At 33.1% G+C, this 7,163-nt stretch overlaps 1 long non-coding RNA gene across 1 annotated transcript; it reads right to left on the bottom strand.

Moving 5' to 3' along the window:
• Positions 1–693: 693 nt before the first annotated feature.
• Positions 694–6,219, bottom strand: LOC115716304 (uncharacterized). Its single transcript, XR_009687463.1, has 3 exons — positions 4,016–6,219; positions 3,422–3,516; positions 694–1,889 (listed from the first exon to the last, which is right to left on the bottom strand). It is a non-coding gene; the product is annotated as an uncharacterized LOC115716304 (long non-coding RNA).
• Between the last annotated feature and the right edge of the window lie 944 nt (positions 6,220–7,163).

Raw genomic sequence — 7,163 nt, 5'->3', positions numbered from 1 at the left:
CATAGCCTGTAGCCACTCGGGCATTTTTGAGGTTTGGAGGAAAGTTGTCGGTTTCAAACTGAATTAGCACTTAAGATAGCAGCTCAAAAATATGGAGAAAATTTATCATATGGGATAAAGAGAGAAATAGGATAAGCAGCAGAGTACTCACAAATATAGTCCTTAAGAGGAGTAGGATGAATGATAGAGCGACTAGACTTTGATAAGATGAGTAGAGGAACACTCTCCTTAGTTGAATCAATGTTTGGCGGCACTAGAGAGCGAACCTGAGGCAGGTCAGTTGAAGTAGCATTAGAATGAGAAAAAAATTTATCAATATATGCACTACAATGTGTGCATTTAATAGGAAAAACATGCTCATAAAAAGTAACATCTCGAGAATGAAAAATTCAATGAGTTTCAAGATCAAGTAAAGTGTAAGCTTTCATACCAACAGGGTAGCCAATGAATGCACAAGCTAAGGATCTTGGGCTAAATTTATGCCTTGAACTATCAAGTGTAGAAGCATAAGCAAGGTAGCTAAATATTTGTACATGGTCATAAGATGGTAACCTATTATGCAACAACTCAAGAGATGACTTAAGATTAAGTAAGGGAAATGGTGTGTGGTTCATTAAGTACACAGTTGTATGGGCAAAATAACTCCAATTGTTAAGAGATAAATGAGATTAGAAAGCAAGAGCCTGTGAAATTTTTAAATTATGTTGATGTTTGCACTCAACAATGAAGTTTTGGTGAGGTCTCTCAACATAAAAATGAAAGGGAACAATACACTTTAGTAGCAAAAAAAGTGTGCAAGTTAAGTTCCTTTACATTATCACATCAAATTTCCTTAATGGTGATAGAAAATTGATTTAGTACATAAGCATAATTTTGTAGAATAATAGTGTGAACATCAAATTTATATTTAAGCATATATACTCAAGTAAAGCGGGTGTGGTCACAATAAGAAAGTAACAGTAATCTTCAATGGTTATTGTGTGAAAAGACCCCAAATATCTATGGGAACTAAGATATTTATGATTTCAGAAGTTGATTAAGATTTGGCTCAACCCTCTTGTTCTTGAACCTTTTATCTCTATGCTTCTATGAGAAATTTTACATTATTGAAGTTTATTTTGTAGAGTTTTAATGAGTGTCAGTTACAAATAAGGGTGTGCAGAAAGTCATTCAATCCAATTATAACCGATCGATCCAATAGAATTGGATATCCAATTATAATTGGATCGGATGGGATGTAAATTTGAAAATCCAATCGGATCGGATCGGTTGTAGGATGGGACTACTACAAGAAAAGGCCTTTTATCCCGGTTTTTAAGGCTTTTTATCCCGGTTTTCGCTAAAATAAAAATCGGGATGTATGCCAGTGGGATAAAAGGTATTAAAAAACCGGGATAAAAGGGGTACTTTTTATCCCAATTTTTTAATGAAAATCGGGATAAAAAGTACCCGTTTTATCCCAGTTTTTTGAAAAAAGTGGGATAAAATGGTACTTTTTATCCCACTTGTTATGAAAAACTGGGATAAAATGTACCCTTTTATCCCACTTTTTCTATAAAAGCTGGGATACAAAGTCTTATTTTTTAATACATGCATATTCTGCCTATGTTATGTATATATATTAATACTGCCTATATAATATATATTTCACATATATGTACAGTTTTTTATTGGAAAACAAATAAAATTTATTGCACCAACAAAATTATTTACAAATGATAAATAAAATATTTTTTACATACATTCATACCATTATAACTTTATATATACCAACATTAACACATAGTTAATACCATAAATCTTCCAAGTTACAAAAGTAAAGAAAATGCACAATATTCCTCCCATGAGCTATCTTTTTTTCCTCACTTTCCTATACTTGTGACTTTATCCTGAAAGTTGAAAGTTATAATATACTGTAAGTGACAGCATGAAAAGAAATAATTTTAATAATAACACATTCAAACAATCGTGTGTAAAGAATAAAATCAATAAACTAACATGAGAAGATTTAATATCAATTGTTTTTCACTTCATAATCCTTATAACACAAACAGAAAAGAAAAAAAAATGTCATTGGTAATTTAGTTTACAAAAAACTTTTGTTATTACAAAATAATCTATTGAACCTAATTTTTTTTCTAAAAACCAAAACTTTTAGGTAAAGAACTAAAGAAAAATAACAATACAATAAGCAATGTGTACAATATATGCAAATTAACCACCTAGGAATGATTATAATTGACTTATGCAAATTAACAACCACAATAATTCATGTAATAACAATTCAAAGCAAAAATCAAACTACTATTAACTATATAGAGCCTTTCTCAAACATGATATATTGAGGATTAATAAAACTATATAAAGATTAATAAACAGAGATGATTACTCTTTGGGAATTGCAGAGTAAACAGAAAAAGCAATATAAAGATTAATTAAACTAGCAGTGGTACTTCACTATGTTTTTTAGGTGAACTAAAGACAATATAAATATATTTATTCAATTAAAACTAAGTAAAGACAATACACTAATATCGAAAACCATGGACAAGAAAATATGCAATGTGATTCTTTAGAAAAACAGTCATGTCGTGCCACAAGAGAGGCATATAAAGATTAATGAAACTAGTATTGAGATTGTAATATTTTTTTTTTATTTGTTTGTCTTTCCTTGAGGAAAAATAAAGACAATATCAATATATTTGTTCAAGAGACATGTAAAGACAAATCCTTTCAATATGTTAAAGAAGTTAAAAATCTCTCTGTCAAACATTTCAAGTTCACACATGTTTTTTTTTTCTTTTGTTGAAATTTTAAGTTCACACTTGCTGTTTTCGGGAGATCCGAAAATTTTCTTGACACTAATTTAATAATAAAAAATTTTACCTTATTAAGCACCACCACACACTATTTTCACACACAAAACGAACAACGAAAAAACAGTCGTTGAACTTGCACAAGCAACATCACAGAAATAAAAAAAATATAGAAATCAAATAAAAACTATATTGAACACATCGGTTTCGACATAGAAAAAACTTGAAACCAAGATATAATCCCTAACTTTCAGCAAAAAAAAAAAAAACGATATAATCTCAAATTAGTAACTATATTAGGCTTCAAAATTAAAAAATTGAGAGTAGTATGTATGAATGAACACTGAAGCACAATCATGAATCAACAACCTTGATAGTTTTTAAACTCCTCTTTTTTTTAACACAAAAAACAACAATGTTGATTAACATTATAAATGTTAACCAAACCCAAGAAAATAAAACAAATTACTACTTCGATCTAATGAATTCAATAACTATACTTTATTTCAAATCATTTCATACTCTAAAATCATGCTCACTTGTCAATAAAAATCCAAAAATCTATACATATGCAACTAAAGGGAAAAGGGTTGTTATGAGCTAACCTTGTGCTTGCCCTTGACACCACCCACTCCGCAACAGAAAAGAGAAAGACAATGGTTGCAGCTTATATAGTCCCTCATAGCAATTGTTCCAATAACTGTCAATTATATATATAAAAGGAGTTCTAGTTAAGTAATATATTTAACACTTTAAATTTAATTATTTTACGATCACCTTAATTATATATTTACTTATCTATATGTATATGTATAGGTACCTTCAACAATAGCAAAAATATTGATATTGAGCCTAAGATTCCAAAAGAAAATATGATAGCTTTGAGACAAATAGGGAGATTTTCAATGGCAACAGCCCCGAAGATCCACAACAAAAGGAATATGGCCATAATATAGTTCAATCAGCCCATTTCTTGTCCTTGCTCTTATTTAAAAAACCATAACCTTCCAATCATCAATTTGAAAAAAAAAAAAAAATCGTAGAGAACAATAAAAGAAACTTTCAAAGTAAAGGAAACAAAACAAGTAGGCATAAGGCAAACACCAAGCATGCATGAGTTACTCCTACTACATTTTATATAAATCCACACCTCACCACTAAAAGTTTCAATTAAAATTTCCCATATCAGAATGACTTACCATAGTTCCAAGAAGAGTCTCGTTGAATCTTTGAATTTTAAGATTTTTGGTAACTATGTAATGATCACTTTCACCATTGATCATTGGAATTGAATATGCGATCCTATGATTAGCATTCACTCTCTTTCCTTCTATTATGTTTCTTCTTCAATAATTACAACCTGAGAATAAAATAATAAAAAATCTTAAAATGGATTAAACATGACCTTAAACATTATTAACTTGGAAAATTAATCAACGTAAAGTGTGGCCCAACTAGTAAAGGAAGACCATAAGCAATCTACTCTTTCTCTATATGTATGAAACCAACAATTTTAAAAACTAGTAACACCTACTAGTTCAATAGATAATTGATTTATTATTGGCAATTGAAAGTCACCTCATTATCTTGAAATATTTCTAATGCTTGATTGCGTGCCTCATATACATGATTGCAATCTAATGATGGTCATTTAAAAATATTGTTCCTAATCAAATATAATCTTAGTGGAAACAAATTTTACTTATTTATATATACACAATGGTTCTTTCAACAAGATTCATCTACACATTTCAAATTAAAAAAAAATAGCCACCTTATATTGTGGTCATTTCAAGAGATTTTCATAGATAAGGTATGAGTACAATATTTTTTCATCTTATATTTTGAATAGAATTAGAAATATAAATAAAGAAAAATTAAAGCTCACCTTCTTGCGATTTCTTGGTATGTACTGATAAAACACATTTTATAAAGCTTGTTGAAAGGACATCATGTTCTTTTATGGATACCTCACATTACATTGCAATTATTCTGTGACAATTTACATCCATATTAAAACTAGTCGTAAGTATATATCAAATTAAAATAGCATAGCAAATTAAGTTTTGAATAGCAATACTTTCAAATTAAAACATACGAATTCTATGAGTACCTTTACAGAAGTCATAATTAAATGACAATCACTCTTATGCATAAAGTAGAGTCCATAATATGTTATAAGTAAATGAACAAAATTTATTTTATCTTTGAGATAATAATTTTAGGCTACTTCAAACAATAATACAAATAAAACACAAACTTAACAATCTTGTTAGTTTGACTATCTCTTGAAACAAAATTACAATAAATTAGAGCAATAAGTATAGCAGTATTCTACTTGTCACTAGTAAGCATTAGAATTTCATTCCTTCTTTTCTCAAGTTTCTATTGTTTCTAGTTCACAAAATTTGAAACAACATTATTCAAGCTTACTTGTTGTCAATACTTCCCCCTGAGCACAAGCTACTGCTGCTATAACTTCTTCCTAGAGACCCTTCGGTTGATAAAATTATATGGAATATAATAAAGAAACAACCATGAAAGTAGCAACAAGAGAAAAAAAAAATTATTGCAGAGACAAGTCCCACTCGCAGAAGATGTACAACAATTGGCAAAGGGAGCTCATAAAAAATTCTATCAATAACTCATTCAAATATTATAAAAATCAAATCTTTAAGAACTAAAAAGGTAAAAAAAAATGATACATAATAAATAATCCCTGAACTAGAAGACATTATTAACAAAAAAAATGGTGGAAAAACGCAAAATAGGGAAAAATAATAAAGAAACAAAGTTTACCATTAACCGTTTGAGCAGCTGGGTTTGGGCGATTCTGGTATGGGCGAGATGGAGGCTAACATGGGTTTGCTGGCGAGGGTTTCTGGGTTTGGGCGAGGGTTTCTGAGTTTGGGAGGGTTTCTGTTGAGGTTAAAGCAGATATATATGCGATTTCGCGAGATGAAAGTGTTTTTAGGGAAACACTTTTTATCCCGGTTTTTAATTAAAAATCGGGATAAAAGGGTTTCATACTTGTGACAGTCAGTAGTCCCGTGATCCGTAAGGGGAAATACCGGGTAAGCTGTACAATCTCACACCGCCTAGGGAAGGTCAAGTGGGATGATTCTAAGACTGTGTAGGTATGGGACTACACAGTTGAATAGAGCTTAAATGGATTGATTGGTACTACCTATATCAACAAGGTGCATTTTGTTTTTCGGTAGCCCATCACGAAAGAACTCCACAGTTAAGCGTGCTTGACCTGGAGCAATTTTAAGATGGGTGACCTCCTGGGAAGTTTTCCCAGGATGCGTGTGAGTGAGGACAAAGCACGCTGGAAACACTCGTGTTGGTCTGTAGGGTCAGTCATCAATCCAGGAAGCAGCCAGAGTGACGTACTCGTGTATAAGAGCCATTCATTCTGTGGGTGTAAAGGCCCAACGGAGGCTTGAAGCGGGGACGTTACAAATGGTATCAGAGCCTTGACCCAGCCGGAAGTGTGGTCGGCGAGGGCGTCGGACCCCGTAAGGGGGGGTGATTGTGACAGTCAGTAGTCCCGTGATCCGTAAGGGGAAATACCGGGTAAGCTGTACAATCTCACACCGCCTAGGGAAGGTCAAGTGGGATGATTCTAAGACTGTGTAGGTATGGGACTACACAGTTGAATAGAGCTTAAATGGATTGATTGGTACTACCTATATCAACAAGGTGCATTTTGTTTTTCGGTAGCCCATCACGAAAGAACTCCACAGTTAAGCGTGCTTGACCTGGAGCAATTTTAAGATGGGTGACCTCCTGGGAAGTTTTCCCAGGATGCGTGTGAGTGAGGACAAAGCACGCTGGAAACACTCGTGTTGGTTTGTAGGGTCAGTCATCAATCCAGGAAGCAGCCAGAGTGACGTACTCGTGTATAAGAGTCATTCATTCCGTGGGTGTAAAGGCCCAACGGAGGCTTGAAGTGAGGACGTTACAAATGGTATCAGAGCCTTGACCCAGCCGGAAGTGTGGTCGACGAGGACGTCGGACCCCGTAAGGGGGGTGATTGTGACAGTCAGTAGTCCCGTGATCCATAAGAGGAAATACCGGGTAAGCTGTACAATCTCACACCGCCTAGGGAAGGTCAAGTGGGATGATTCTAAGACTGTGTAGGTATGGGACTACACAGTTGAATAGAGCTTAAATGGATTGATTGGTACTACCTATATCAACAAGGTACATTTTGTTTTTCGGTAGCCCATCACGAAAGAACTCCACAGTTAAGCGTGCTTGACCTGGAGCAATTTTAAGATTGGTGACCTCATGGGAAGTTTTCCCAGGATGCGTGTGAGTGAGGACAAAGCACGCTGGAAA

This window comes from Cannabis sativa, chromosome 4, assembly GCF_029168945.1.
Source record: "Cannabis sativa cultivar Pink pepper isolate KNU-18-1 chromosome 4, ASM2916894v1, whole genome shotgun sequence".
Taxonomy (NCBI): domain Eukaryota; kingdom Viridiplantae; phylum Streptophyta; class Magnoliopsida; order Rosales; family Cannabaceae; genus Cannabis; species Cannabis sativa.
The sequence above is the reverse complement of the archived record's forward strand: the minus strand, read 5'-3'. Positions and strand labels throughout refer to the sequence as shown.